The sequence below is a fragment of the Ictidomys tridecemlineatus genome, chromosome 11, assembly GCF_052094955.1.
Source record: "Ictidomys tridecemlineatus isolate mIctTri1 chromosome 11, mIctTri1.hap1, whole genome shotgun sequence".
NCBI classification, from domain to species: Eukaryota; Metazoa; Chordata; class Mammalia; order Rodentia; family Sciuridae; genus Ictidomys; species Ictidomys tridecemlineatus.
The window spans coordinates 72,190,575-72,205,766 of NC_135487.1; the positions used below are offsets into that span (position 1 = coordinate 72,190,575).

General features: G+C 38.6%; 1 pseudogene; it reads right to left on the reverse strand.

Moving 5' to 3' along the window:
• Nucleotides 1-1,433: 1,433 nt before the first annotated feature.
• Nucleotides 1,434-14,983, reverse strand: LOC101961981 (guanylate-binding protein 3-like; annotated as a pseudogene).
• Between the last annotated feature and the right edge of the window lie 209 nt (nucleotides 14,984-15,192).

Sequence of the window (15,192 nt, forward strand, 5' to 3'; positions counted from 1 at the left end):
ACATATTATTTCATTTTCAGTTTTGCCAATTATGCTTGTATTTGTTTGAATGTAAAAAATCCATACAAAGTGTTAAAGGCATGGAAGAATATATGATGTAAAGTTAGTCGTGCTCTCTTCTTTCACCTCAACTATACGGGTGCCTTCCCACTGTGACTATACACTAGTGTTTTGTATTTTCCACAGGTAGGTTATAACATAGATGCATATTCAATATTTTATAAATTAAGTATTCACACTTTCTACATTTTTCTTTCATTAATGCTAAAACTTAGAGATGTTCCCCTACACATGCAACTCCCCAACTTTTTACAAAGATTATGGAGTATTATTCTAAAAATATGTCCTATGATTTACCTTATTAATACCTGACACAGGGACTTTCAATTGATTCCAGTCTTTTGTAATTATCATGACACTGAAATAAGTAAACCACTACAAAAATCATTTTCATTTGGGTGAAAAGACACATAAGTGAATTACATGTACATGGAATTGCTAGATCAGAGATATGTATATTTTAATTTTTGATGAATATTATTAAAAGTGTTCTTCACTATCCATTAAGAAGGCAAAACTGTGTCCTTCACAGTTTCATTTTGCACATTAGTTTTAGTAAAAAGAAAATTTTTTTCATGTTTCTTTCTATTTAAACAATGTGGTTGTTGGTCATTTTCCACAAGAGCTCATCATGACTTAAAAAACCTTTATGACTAGATACGAATTGTAAATATTTTCTTCACATGGCTATTTAGCTTCTTGCTTTACTTAAGCCTTTTCTAGAAATCATTTCCTATTGTCTTAGTTGTTTCTTATTTCTTCAATTCAATAAAAATCATGGGATAAACTCATATCTTTGATAACTACTTTTTATTTTTAAATTTTTTCTTGAATGAAGCTTATATGACACAATCTCCTTTAAAAGGAGCTATAGTAAAATACTATTAAAATAAAAGAAACCTCATGTTATAATTTCCTATGATGAATCCTCTGGCTACTCTTAATGGCACTAATAATTTTCATCCCTACCTGTGTGCTCACGCACACAAACAGTTAAGTTTTGCTGTGCTTAGCAAAACAAAGGGGTTCTGTGAGAAAGTATGAACTCTTTGAGCTGTGTCCTTGTTGCAGCCTTGAGGAGATGGGAGAAAAGAATGTTCTACCAAGTTTAAAACCTATATAGATATAGATATGTGATTGCCCGGGAATTAACTAACTACAACTCAGATAATAAGAAATATGGAGCACTGTGACCATGAACAAAGTTACTCTGAGAATGTCTATCCATGCTTGATAAGATCAAGCTGCCGGAAAGATGTGTTTCATTTTTGCTGTATAAAAGAAGCAGGGAAGAAATAAAGGTGCTGCTTATTCTCTACTGGATGTGTGTGTGTGCATGTGTCTTTCTTTATGCATCTCTGCTGTGTCTTTCTTTATGCATCTCTGCTGTACCAGGAATTACAGATTGTCAGCGGGTTCTGACACCTACTCCAACTAGTTTTACCAGTCCCAGGGACTATTACAAGGAAAACAGTGGGAGTTATATCAAAAATCTGTGACAATATCGAGGGTGTCATCTTTTTACATGTTTCAATCTCTTCTCTTAGATTTATCTCTTTAGTTAATGCCTCAGACTTCTCTCTAAATCCCTCAGTAAGCAGTTCTTCTTGGACCTATAAAAGAGGAAGAGTCCACTTTTGAGAATCCCTGGTTATTAACTGCCAGAGTTCTGGATTTAACAAGTTCAGCAGTTAAGCACGTGTGTCTATTTCTCTACTCCTTAGAATATTCTTTGGTATTTCCAGACCTTTGACCTGAAGAGGGGCAGTACCCAGGGCACACTTGTGAGATTTCCTCTCACTCACTGGAGGTGGGGAGGAATTGTATTCCAGCACAAAGGATGCTGTGTGGAGGAGAATGAGGTTGAATTCTGATTGATTCTCAGATCCACCAAGGTGGCATGGCTGTGACCCTCTAACAAGTCATGGGAAATGCTGCCCTTGTACAGAACACTGGTCATCAAGCTCCTGGTTGTGACATAGGTTTGTTTTATTCTACTTGTATAGATTTACTAGGAAGACACGGAAGCAAGTGTAGCGATTTCTGATCTTTCACTCTCCTAATTTTATATGAGGCCAAATCTGATGTATATAGACCATAAGGATCTGTTCCATGTCTTTTGGATGGTTGTGCCAGAATCTTCCTCAATTGGGGCACATAATCTCAACAAAGAGTAATCCACCACCTGGGAGTTATTATCTGTACCCTCCAAAGTCTATTATCTGTACCCTCCAAATATACAAAGTGCCTGAGTCTCTTAGATTTATAGGCTTCATTAGGATCAGGTGCACTTGAGGTGTCCGTGTCAGTGAAACATTTACCTTCTGAGTGTCCCTTTGGAATGCTGTCTGTATCTAACATCTTGTCCCATCCCATCCTGAGAAATCAGGCAGTGTCTGTCACATCCTGCCAGGTCCTGTAGAGACTCACCTTCAGCTTGTGCTCCAGCACCCTTTCCTGCTCTCTCAGAATGTTCTCCCCTTTTCTCTCCATCTTCTCCTTAAGCTGTTCCATATTTTTCTGGAAGCTTCTCTCTTGGGCCTCCATCCTTTCCTGCTGCTCCTTCTGCTGCTGTTTTAGCAGCTCCTGTTCCTTCTCAGCTGCCTCCTTCTTGGCCCGCTCATCTGCTCCACTAAGGTTTTAGAAGAGAAAAAAAAAAAAAAAACAGGCTTGCATTCTAGCCTCCTAGGTTAGCACACCAAGGTGATTTCAGAAAAGGCAAGAGGGGAATCTCTCAATTTTCCCAATAGCCACAACAGCAAGAGCATGTTCCACCATGCGATCAGCGCACTGGTTTCATTAAAGAGGTTCGTGGCATAAAAGTTAACTAGTGAGATCAAAATAAACATGCAGACTCAAATACCTTTTCTATGACCAGGTCCGAGACAGCTCTCACCTCTCTGGCTCACACCTCAAACCACCCGGTATGGCAGCAAGGCTTACTCAGGGCTAGCAGGAGAGAGAGAGAGAGAGCACGCCAGGGAGTGGCCTTTTTTGGGGAACAAGAAATTCAGGGGAAAATTCCATCCAATGAAGGTCAAGGGGGGCAGCATTTCAAGGTCAGGGTCAGTGATTGGCCTCAGGGTCAGTGGTCAGTCACACCCCCACAAGGACAGGCTCTCGCACCAGGAGAGGGTGGGGAAAGCTCCGACACAGTTTAGCCAGAGCGCCTCACACCCAATCCGGGAGGTGACCAATTACGTGCGAGAATGGCTTCCCACAAGTATGTTTGCAAATGTGATGGAAAACTATTTGCTGGACTCCCCTCTTGCTCTCAGATTTAGCAGAGCCTGTGCTCAATAGCAGGAAGAAGCTTCTGGTTTCAGGAAGATTTTCCTGTCCAATCAGTCAAGGTCTGTGCAGGAACCTTCCCATCCTCTGAAAGCTATGATCTCCCCTGTACCTCTTATGGCCTTCTGCCTATCAGCGAGGGCTTTATCTGACTGCAGGATGGATTTTTCTATGGCAGAAAGAGAGTGTAGGAAGCTCTGGAGGACCTCCTTTGCCTGGGGAACCAAGAACAAACAAAAACACTTTAGGTATCAAAGATCTGGTATTCAGATGAGGATGATATTATTCCATAAAACCATAAAACTGACTTTAAAATTTGCATCCTTCTTAGTTATGATCCCATAGAGATTTCTTTCCTTCCATGTAACACCGGAAGTTCATGCTCTTTGCTGAGACATGAAAACCTTGTATAGCAGCCTCCATCCTAGCTTACAGCCTCTTCTCTCATGAATGCTCCCCACCTGCCACCCCAGGTTGCAGCCCTAGTCAGATGAAGGAGCAGGTCTAGAAATATATCCAGTCCTTTGTTTGTGGCATGTGCACATCCTTTTTCTCTATCTCATCTAGGGTTTCTTAACTAGGATCACATCTACAGTTTCCTTGACTGGTATCTCCCAACCTATACCATGAAACTTTTCTAGGCTGCCTTCTGAGTTTCTTTTCATCTTTGTTGAGATTAACAAATAAAAACTGTATACATTGCAGGTGTACAACATGATGTTTAATATATGTCTGCATTGATATATGGTTCCTACAATCAAGCCAATTTTCATATTGATTACATCACAGTTACATTTTTCTATATTCATGAGAATGACGAGGTCTACTCTTAGTAACATTCAGGTACACAACAGATTATTTTGTCTACAGTCACATTTGTACATCAGGTGGGCAGGGCTTACTCATCTATAGCTGCATGTTATGGTGCCACTGAATGTGAACTATAGAGCATTTGTCTTTCTGTCTGACTCATTTCCTTTAGTGCAATATTCTCGGGGTAATCCATGTTGTCATCATTGGTAGGGCTTTTTTTTTTAAAGACTGAATAATATTCTGTCACATATATGACATATATAATTGTATTATTTAGTAATCACAACTGCATGGTACTGGCATAAAAATCAACACAAACACCAGTAGAATAGAATAAAGAGGTATGAAAGAATGGAATTGGACCACTGTCTTATACCTTATATGAAAATTAACTAATATGAATAAAAGATTTAACATGAGACCTACAACTGTAAAACGCCTAGAAGAAAATTTAGGTGAAATACCCACTGACATTTGCCTTCTCAATGATTTTGCGCATTTAAACCAAAAGGCACAGGCAACAAAAGCAAAAATAAATAAGGGCCTATGCATCAATATAAAGTTTCTTCACAGCCCAGAAACTATCAACAAAATGATAGGTACAATGTAAGGAATGGGAGAAAATATTTGCAAACTATTCATATGATAAGAGGTTAATTACAAAGTATTTTAGATATTCCTACAACACAACAGATTTTTTTTAAAAATACATGACTTCATTAAAAAGTGGGGAAAGAATCTGAATAGACATTTTTCAAAAGAAGAAATTCAAATGTCAAACAGATAGTTGTAAAAGTGCTCAACATCACTAATACCAGTGAGACACAAGTAAAAACCACAATGAGATCACAGCATACCTGTGAGAGTGGTTATTAATAAGCCAAAGGAGAACAGAAGTTACTGAGGATGTGGAGAAAAAGGAGCCTTGGAGAACAGCTGGGGGGATGTGAAGTGCTGCAGCCATCATGGAAAACAACTGGAGGATTTCAAAAGAAGAAAAGAATTCTGAGTTTCTAAAGGCTGCCCTATCAGCTGTGTCACTGGCTGGCTGTATGATCTTCAGCCCCTTATAAGATCCTTATGCTCTTCATTTCTTTACTGCATAAATGTGGAAGACAGTAGCACCTAGTTTCCATGACCAGTTTAATACCAGAATTAAATTGATATTGCAAGAAAATGACCTGAAACTGTACCTGGTATAGGAAGTGAATCTTCAATGTCTGTTAACAAATGGTCATCATCATCCTCAATGTTACTATCAGCACACACCCAATTACCGTTAAAATTTAGTGTTAATACAGCATATCCTATTGAATATTACTTTACCCACTTGAAGTATGATACATTTTATGAGAACAAAGTTATTCCCTTCCTATTGTATCTTCTTACTTGGCCTAAAAAAAACTATCATTCTGAGTAAATAAAAGAAATGATTGGTTTCACCAGAATTCTTTGTTCTAAATCCTCTCTGGGAAGAACTATTTTCAGTTTATTGAAGGGTGTCTAATGAACAGTGAATAAAAAATGATATAAATGTCAACATATTGCCATTCTCTGCCTTAGTTTCACAAATGGTACTGTGAGCTTAGAGTTTGTGAGGGAACAACACAGACCCTCTGACCACACTCTGTTGGCCGTCCCCCCAAATGCCCTTATTCCTTTCTTACCTTTACTCCTTTTCTGGGCACTTGCCTGTAGTGCTGCTCTATTGCCTTCTTTGCTCCTGAGTAGAAACTGTGGCCTCCAGGAACAGAGAACTCTTCTCTTGAAATGCTTAGCATTAGGGGCTCTAAATGCCACATCAGCCAATCCTAGCAGTATTCAGAAGATTCCTCCTCATTCTGCAGCAAGAGAGCTTCCTTCTTTCTCTCTATGATGTCCTGGAAGGGAAATGTAGGGGAATAAAGTGATCCAACTGAGATCCCCTGGGAAGAAGCCATCCAACAGCCTTAGAGTGGTCTGGGACATGGAAAGGAGTTGGGAGACATACTTCAGTTCCAGGTCTGGTCAATTCTCTGTGCAACGGAAAATTATCTTAACTTCCTTGGGGTCAACTCCGATCTCTGTAAAATGATGGAGTTGGAAGATATAAACTTGATGGCTTATTCAGCTATGATATTAATGAAGACACAAACAGTAAAATAACTAGTAAAAAAATAAATTTGGACTAGAAGTAAATTTGTCAGGGAATATGAGTTGCTGTGGTTGAAATTATGTACATGGCACATAATTCTCCAAGGAATGAGTTGAGTGTATTCTGAACAGAATTTTGAATCCTTCATAAATTATTTCAGTAAGGGTTTAAACGTGTGAGGATTCAGGAAAGAATTTTTTGATTGTTTATACTTGTAAATTACAATCCACTAGATTTTCTAAGAGATTTTTGTCGGTGTTCTGTCAGTTCCAGATGGACTAAAATTCAAACTATCAGTGAAGGTGCCTTTTGTCAGCAGAATTAGGCAGTCTCTGAGAGTTTCCTCCCTTGGTGTCCACACCCTTCTTTGTCCCTGGGCCTATGAATGTGATGGATATTAATTCTGTGATTCTAATGTGTTACATAGCACAGGTTGACTTTTTTTTTTTTTTTTAAATGGAGAGTACTGCATAGGACATCATCTAATCACACAAACTTTTAAAAGCAGTTTTCCCCTACTGTGGCATAAGAGGAAATCAGAGAGGCTAGAGAAGGTTTTGAAGGGTGCTTGCTTGTTTCAAAGTGGAGAGGGCTTCCCCCAGAGCACCAAGGTGAAAACTAAGGCAATCTGAGTCCTTATTTTAAGTGGGTGGCGCGCTGAGCAGAGCACTCACACACCCTGTGAAGAGATCTGACTGTGAGCTAACACTTTCATTTCGCTTTAAGCTGCTAATTGCTTGATAATTTGCTTTGCAGCAATACAAATTAAGTGCCATCTTTTAGAGAAAGGATGCACAGTATCCTGAAGAGCTCAGTTGCCCACAAAAACAAAAAACCAAAACCAGTTCTTTCTATGATGAGAATGATGCAAACTCTGGAATCTAAAGAGTGGAGTCCAAGTCTCATTCCAGAAGGAGAGGAATCAGGGAGGATGAATAAAAAGACAATTACCACCAGCTTCTTCTGGAACTCCTGCTTGTCATCCTTGAAGGAGTGCTCCATGAAGACTGCGATGGCTTCCCTCTCACAGGCTGTGTGCACCTCCAGCTGCTCCTGGAGTGTGTCTGTGGGGAACTGCACCCGCTGGGCCATCTGCTCACTGTAGTAGTCGGCTGTCTTCTGCACGGCTGCTGAGTTCTCACACTGGGCCAGAGTGGTCACTGTTTTCCAAGCAAAGAATGGTTCCTTTGTTGATGGCATTTACACAGGTTTCCACCAGAGTCCCCAACCCTAAGTGACATGGAGTACATGAAAAATCTTACTCATCATTTTTACAAGCTTTAAGTATTGGCATTATATAAAAAAGAAACACAAAAACTCTACTTCCTCTTCTTCTACTATAGGTTCTGTTCTTCCTTTGTCCTGCCCTCCATGAATCAATCACTATTTAATAACCTTGTTTTTCCTATATATTCCTTCTTTTAGAGTTCTCACATTCACCCCATTACACAATTACTGATTGCAACCAATAACTGTTTAGTGTCTAATAGAAAAATACTTCTATATTTAAAATAAAAAAAAATTATTAGAGGAAGTAAATGACACAATTTGTGAGTCTTGATCTAAAATTAAAATGCAAGTTTTCTTATAATAAATATCATCAGAAATTTACAGAAAGCAATGTAGAGTTTTGAAACAAGAATAGTCTCATCTGCACATGGGGACTGCAGGATTGCATAGACCACATGTTCCTGAAGCCAGAGCTGTTTAGCTTTGTTTCTCAAAAAAAAAAAAAAAAATGAGCAGGCCTGGGACTCATGACCTGCTAGTTCTGTTCTCACTACTTTCAATCATAAATTATATTGTATATTCTCATTGAGAAACATTTAATCCTATGTGACTTTCCCTCAACTTGCAGATTTTCTCTCCTTAGTAGTAGCTTCTGATGGTATCCTTAGTATACTAATTTTGTGAGATGTGTTAAGCTTCAACAAGTCCTCAGGTATGAAAACTTTAAGAAAAGTTTATTTCTGTGTGTGGCATGAATGCCTGCTTCTCCACATTTCTTACAAAAGCAAACAGAATTACTGACAAACTCACAAAAGAATCACAGTGTTATCATACATACTGAACCCCCCAGAGACATGCACTGGGACAACAGAAACTCACAATTTCCAGTGACAATGATTCCCCCTCTCAGAGTCTTGGTCTTTGCCTTGGTGAAGACATAGGAACAGAAATTTTTTGATTGCACATGAAAATTTCTTTCCAGCTGGTTTTGTGGAACTTTATCAATGTGATAAAGGCTTCTGTCACTCTTAGGCAAGTCGAAGACAAAGCACTTTTGTTTTGGAAAGAAACATCTGATACACTCTCTAGACCTGTTGGAATTTTGGATTTTCTCACTCTTTCCTGTAAAAAGAACACTCATTGAGTAGACAAGCCTGTAGGAAAAGGGATTGAGGACTTTTCTAAGAATCTTTGCCTAACTGCAGCTCCCAAGCCACTGATCTTCCTTCATTCAATCATAAAAAAGCAGTGTTAAGTTAACTTGAACATCAATTTTTTTTTGTGAGAACTGAGAGTCAAGGAAGTACTTTTGGAGAGGAAGGGGAGACAGATACTCATCATGGGTGGAGAAACCTATAAATCATCTCCTTATCCTTTGCATCATGGCAGATAAATTAATTATTAAAAGACTGAAACGATTGATTAATCACAAAAATTATCAGAAAGACTTTTCTGATATTGCAGTCCCATGTCATAAATAAGATGTGGGATCTTCACTAAGGTAATGCTATAAATAAGGACAAGATGTTGCTGGGAAAAGTAACATGAAGAGGACAGATGATACCCAGAACTGTAGAGAAAATGCTTCAAAATCAAAGCCCCAAATTCACACACCATAATTATGTCTAGAATTTCCTTCCATAGAAAACTCCAAAGTAAAGTGCATTTCAATGTGATGTGTACTTCTTGATGTTGTATTATTTTGGATTTGACTTTGTCTCATAGAGATTCTGTGGCATAAATCAGCTGTGCAAAATAAATGTGAATTCAAAGAATTTATTAACAGTACTTATCTACTCTGCTAAATAGTAACATGACACCATGTAAGTTTGTGGGATAAATAAGGTGATGTTGTCAAAAAGGTAAAATGAAGACGTAGACAGTTTCACTGGGTTCCTGCCCCCCCATGAACGATTTATTAGACAAACATCTTTTCCCTGAAGAATGTTACTATATACTTTGGAATAATGAGTGAAATATCTTTTAAAGTAGGTCCTTACATTTCCTGTGATTCTAGGTTTACTTATTTCTAGGTTGATAAACTCTTTTCCTCAAAATACGAGGAACAATTAGACTTCATAAGTAACAAATATATGAGCCTTAAAAGTGATGGCATTGAGGGTAATCCTCACAATTTTCATGGTACTGATTGTTCTAAAATTATTGGGTACAACATTGAGCCTAAATCTCCTTAGTAAATCTCAATCTTAGCCTCTGAAGATTATTATAAAATAAATATGAAAATCATGGACCCCTCTCAATCATCATCACCATTAACAAGAGCCTCAATTCCAGTCTCAAATAAACAGTTATATTGAGCACTGACAGACAGGGCTTAGTTGATCCCACCTCCTAATTGAAACTCCCCACACCAAGGTTACCCTTGGATACCTGAAATCAGCTTCAAGGCGTTCTCCAGCTACTCATCTTATGTGATGGGGTGTCCATCCAACTTCAGTTCCAGTGTGAAATCTCTAACAGTCCACACAAAGTCTGCAAAGAAACTTACAAACTCAGAGGAGTCCTCTACTTCATCTGGTGTGGGGTCAGATATTGCCCTGATTAGTTTTGTTAGTTCAGTCACATAGCTGGGATCCTAGCTAAGGAATGAGAAACAATTTCCAGATCACTTAGTAATAGGCTTTATGAACATTCCTTCCCGCCCCCCAGAGTCCACTCTTACTCAACCAAGACAATCAAGTTAGAAGATAGAAGGAACAGTCTCGGTTTTTATTCTCTTAACCTCCCTTGATAAGACATGACTGATTGGTTCTTGGAAGGATACTGTAGCTGCTCCAGGGCTTGGTGGTCAATAGTGCCCATGCTCTTGTAGACAAAGGTGCTGCTAAGAAGCACTGCCAGGACAAAGATCCAGGAGTCATTCTTAGGGTCACCCCAGGAAGCACACGAGAGAAGAACTTAGAAGTCCACTCTTCATTCATTTGTTCATTTAAAGTTATTCATTCTTTCTTTTACTCTTTCTGAATATAGGTGAAATAACAGAATTTTAAGATAATGCTAAATTTAAATCCCATTATTGATATTTATATTTGTCTCTCTCAGAATATTAGTTTGTGTAGCTATGAAGACAAATGAAAGTCATTCTCAATGTGCATAAAATAGTTAATAAAATACCTAAGACATAGTAGGTGTCTCATAATAACTGGGCAATAACTCCCGACAAATTTCATCTTCATCATGGCTGTAGTGAGGATGTAATCACATTTCAATTAAGTTGAACAACACTTTTTTTGACATCTGACAAAATCTCACACCCTGCATTTGGTTTTGTAGATACAAAGTTCTATCTGACAGTCTCTGCTCACAGGAATATCACTTTATAGAAGCACAGATACACATAACATATACAAACACAGACCAAATGATAATCTGTGAGGAGAGAGAACCAAAATTATTTTAAATAAAGAGGGAGGGTCAGGGAGAAAGGAAGGAAGGAAGGAAGGAAGGAAGGAAGGAAGGAAGGAAGGAAGGAAGGAAGGAAGGAGAAATAAAAGGAAACAGTGGGGTGGGGAGGTCCATGAATGTGAATAATTGCTCTGAGAATTCAGAACAAGAAGTCATTAGCTGAGTTTTGAAGAGCTGATAGAATATGAAATTGTGGAATTTGCAGGGGTCCAGCAAGTGGAAGGACCAGCAGCAGCAAGCCTCAGTTGTTAAGAGCACAGAGTTCTTTTATTTCACTGAAGCAGTGAGTGTGCAGGCCAGAGTGAAAACAGAGACCTAAATGAGATTAATGGCAAGACTTAATAGGCTTTGAAATAGATCCGGATGCTACTCAAATCCCGTTACCAGTTGTATAGTAGTTCTGCTGCCATTGGCTTATGTTCTGTTTTTTTTGTTGTTGTGGGAATTCTGTGTTTGGGATTGGAGTCTACAAACTTTGTGATGGTGGCATGCTGGTGACTAGGAAGTTCCTGTGCAAAGACACAGAATGCCTGGCTGCTAGGAGATACCTAGCTACTGGGAAACTCCTGTGCAAAAGCAGAGGATGCCTGGCTGCCAAAGCATTGTCCTTCACAAGTTTACCCTGTTTTCCAGACCTGGGATGCCAAGCCTCCTCCTTCTGAGGTAATAAGATAACTATGCAGGCATTATCTGGTCTCCATGGTAATGCCCCTAGAGAATAGGGGCCCCCTGTTTATTCTAACCTGGACCTTATCTCAGTTAGCTAGCACTCAGGGTTAAAGAAATACTAATTAGAATATAGTCATGGTAATGGGAGGTATGTGTTCTTTGAGTTAATAAACCCCCAGGCAGGGAGGAGAGGACACTTCTGCACTTCTGCACTTCACTTCAGTCTGCTCCATCCTGTCTGGTCACTTGTACCCTTTGTGTCTGTGTCTGTTCTTTGTGCATCTCCTCACAGGTATTACTCCACAGGTGATCCTTTACATTTTGTCTCTTGACAATTGTAATTAGATATAAAAAAAACGGTTTTATGCAAACCACAACATATTACAAATCAATCGTCCATACTGGTATTCTACTGAGAGGACAACTGAGAACGCAAAACTGAATTTTTAAATTCAGAATTTCTAAGTCTATGCTTTCCTTCCTTGCCCCACCCCCTACTAAATGTGTAGTACTGAAGCCAAAGGTCTACTGCTGCTACTTTCAATAGAGTCAGACTAATATAAATTAGGTGAAAAGACTGATTTCAACTAATTGTGTAAAGATAAAACACCTAAAATTTTGCCATATGCTATAATTTTATTGGATCTAGCTCATGCTTTTAGACAGTGAGAATTTCATGTCCAGAGCTCAGAGACCCGGACTAAAATCTTAATGATGAAGCTGAAATTCTTCTGAAGATTATTTAAATGGATTCCTTTGCCAAAAGCCTATTTTCATGGCCTCTACTTTTAACGTTACCAAACCCACTGACCCCACAGATTAGAGCTTTCTTCAGGAAGTCTTCCCTAACTCTTATGGCTGGATCAGTTTTCCACTTTTTGCATCTTTTCCTTATACTGATCTCATTCCATATTTCTTGTCTCTAAAAGGAGACTCTAGGTCTTTACCTTATTGACTGATAGATTTGTAGCACTTAGCACGGAGCCTTGGACTTCAGTTATTTGATATGTATTTATTAAATTAAATTTCACATCTCAGTGTTAAAAATAAGAAGATCTGTCCTAATTTATCAATGTTATTTTTTGCATTTGAGGTGTCCCCCAAAAGCTTATGTGTGAAACAATGCAAAAAGGTTCAGAGGAGAAATGATTGGATTATGAGAGCCTTAACCCAATCAGTGAATCAATGTCCTAAGGGGATTAATTGAGAGGTAACTGAAGGTGGGGAAGGTGTGCCTGGAGGATGTGGGTCCCTGAGGGCGTACTTTTGAGGTATATATTTTGTATCTGATGAGTGGAGTCTTTTTTTCTTCCTTGATCAACACGTGAGTCATTTCCCTCCACCACAATTTTCCACCATGATTTGCAGCCTTACTTTGATCCCCAAAGGGAGCCAGCTATCTATGGACCAAGTCCTCTGAAATCATGAATCCCCAAATAAACTGTCCCTCCTAAAATTGTTCTTATCAGGTTATTTGACAGTAAAAAACAAATGACTCAAACAACCAAAGTATTTTAGGTTGCTAGAGAAGTTTGAGGAAATGGAATTTAGTAACCTCATTATTCATAATTGGATTGCAAGTTCAAGAATATATCTCAGATGTCGGACTGAGGTGACCAATTGAATGGCACATGAATAAAGAGTACAGCACATTCTCTGCCTCACCTTTTCCATATCACCCAGGCCCTCAGAGTCCAGGAGGACTAGAGTATGGTTTGGCTTGCTGGGATGGGGCACACACGACATCCATATGCCCTTGGTTTCAGCCCTCACTGTGGAACCCAGATGGAAGCCTGTGAGGGAAGAGGAGAAGGCAACAGAGAGTGACCGCTGAGAGGTAAAGCTGCCAGGGGTTACAGGGGTTAAATCTGTAGGAATGTACAGTGTTGAGCAAGGTAGTGTTTGCTACTATTTCACAAGGATAAATCAATACAAGTGTTGTCTGTCTTTCTCAAAAACACTCTGTGACCCCAATTAGCCTCATTCTTTCAAGTGCTCAAATTCTTTCATGTTACAGAATTAGTGTAAACTCTATCAACCAGTATTTTCCCATGTATTTTTATCTGAGCAGAAAAAAACTCCAGTGTCCTCTGGCTTCAAGTTGAGTTCAACTAGTTGTTGAACAAGGGAAGTTTTTGTACATGTGCACCAAGATATAAATTTGAGAATATGAGAATATTTATAACTACCTTATTCATTAAAGATAAAACCTGGAAATAATAATAATACCTTATTCATTAAAGATAAAACCTGCTCATCAACAACAAATGGGTAAATAAATTGGGGTATCCTTAGACATAAGCACACTAACTACAGTGTACTGAAAACAAATGAATTACAGATATGTGTGTCAAACAGAGGATGCACATAAACTTCTTCTTGAGCAAAAGAAGAAAGACACACAAGAATACACACAACACAGTCTGTTTTATGTAAAAAAAAAAGTCAAAAGAAAACCAAACTAAGTTATTCTGTAGTATGTATAATAAACCACAGAATCATTATTTAGAAGCAAGAGTAGAGTGTACCCTGAAAACCAAAATGTTAATGAGCTTTGGTGACAGTGTGAGAGGATGATTTGGCTTGTGAATGTTGGTAAGGTTTTGTTTCCTGATCTGGATAGTGATTACATAATTATTCACTTTATATTTATTAACTATGCTTTTTACTCTGTTATAGTTTGCATATTACAAAAGACTAAGTAAAGAAGGCGGCATGCTAATTTATCAAAGATTTGCTATAAATAGAGAAAAAATGGACTGGTAGTTCAATTTGGACATTGGATATAGAGAGATCTTACGTGCATCCTTCTGCCCATCCATTTTTTTTAAAGGACAAACTTAACTATATTTGCATGTCAAATGGTCATATTGCTTGGACAAAAGGATTCAGATGAGGGAAAGGGAGTGATTGCTAGAGCCCCAGAGAAGGTGAGAGTGGATGGCCTCAGGAAGAACAGTGAAGCAGTTATTTTGATAAGGTTGAGGAGCTCTTTATTAATGGACAAAGAATGAGATAATTTTGGACAGGTGAGAGGTTATAAATATGCTGGTAAGAATTAGAAATTTTCCTTAGTGGAAGGATTTATTAGCCTCTTCCTTTATATGACCCTAGAGAAAGTGAAATCAGTTTGTCTTATTTGTGGTTCCAAGCAATTGCCCTTGCCCCAGGACCACAGTCACCATGATTCTGTCCTGCAAGATGATTCCGGAGGTAGGATTTCCCTGTATGATATGTCCCTACAGTGGACACCACCACCACAGGCTGACATATATTTTCAAGAATTCTCAAGCCTTCTGAATTCATTGTCAGCTGCTCATTCCTGTTTTCCACTAAACAAATAGGGGTCTTCATAGTAGATTCAGATGCCGTGGTCACCTGTAACTCTGAAAAGCCACTCAGTGAATCCCAGGATCTTGAAGCCATCTCTGATGGTTATTTGAGGCACATACATGTCAATTCTCTGCCTGTGGAATGTTTACATTACCTTTCTACATTTTGTATGTTTTTAAAAGGAAAAACATTATCTAGCATGTTAAGTCCTAGTATAGATGACTTATGTACATTAT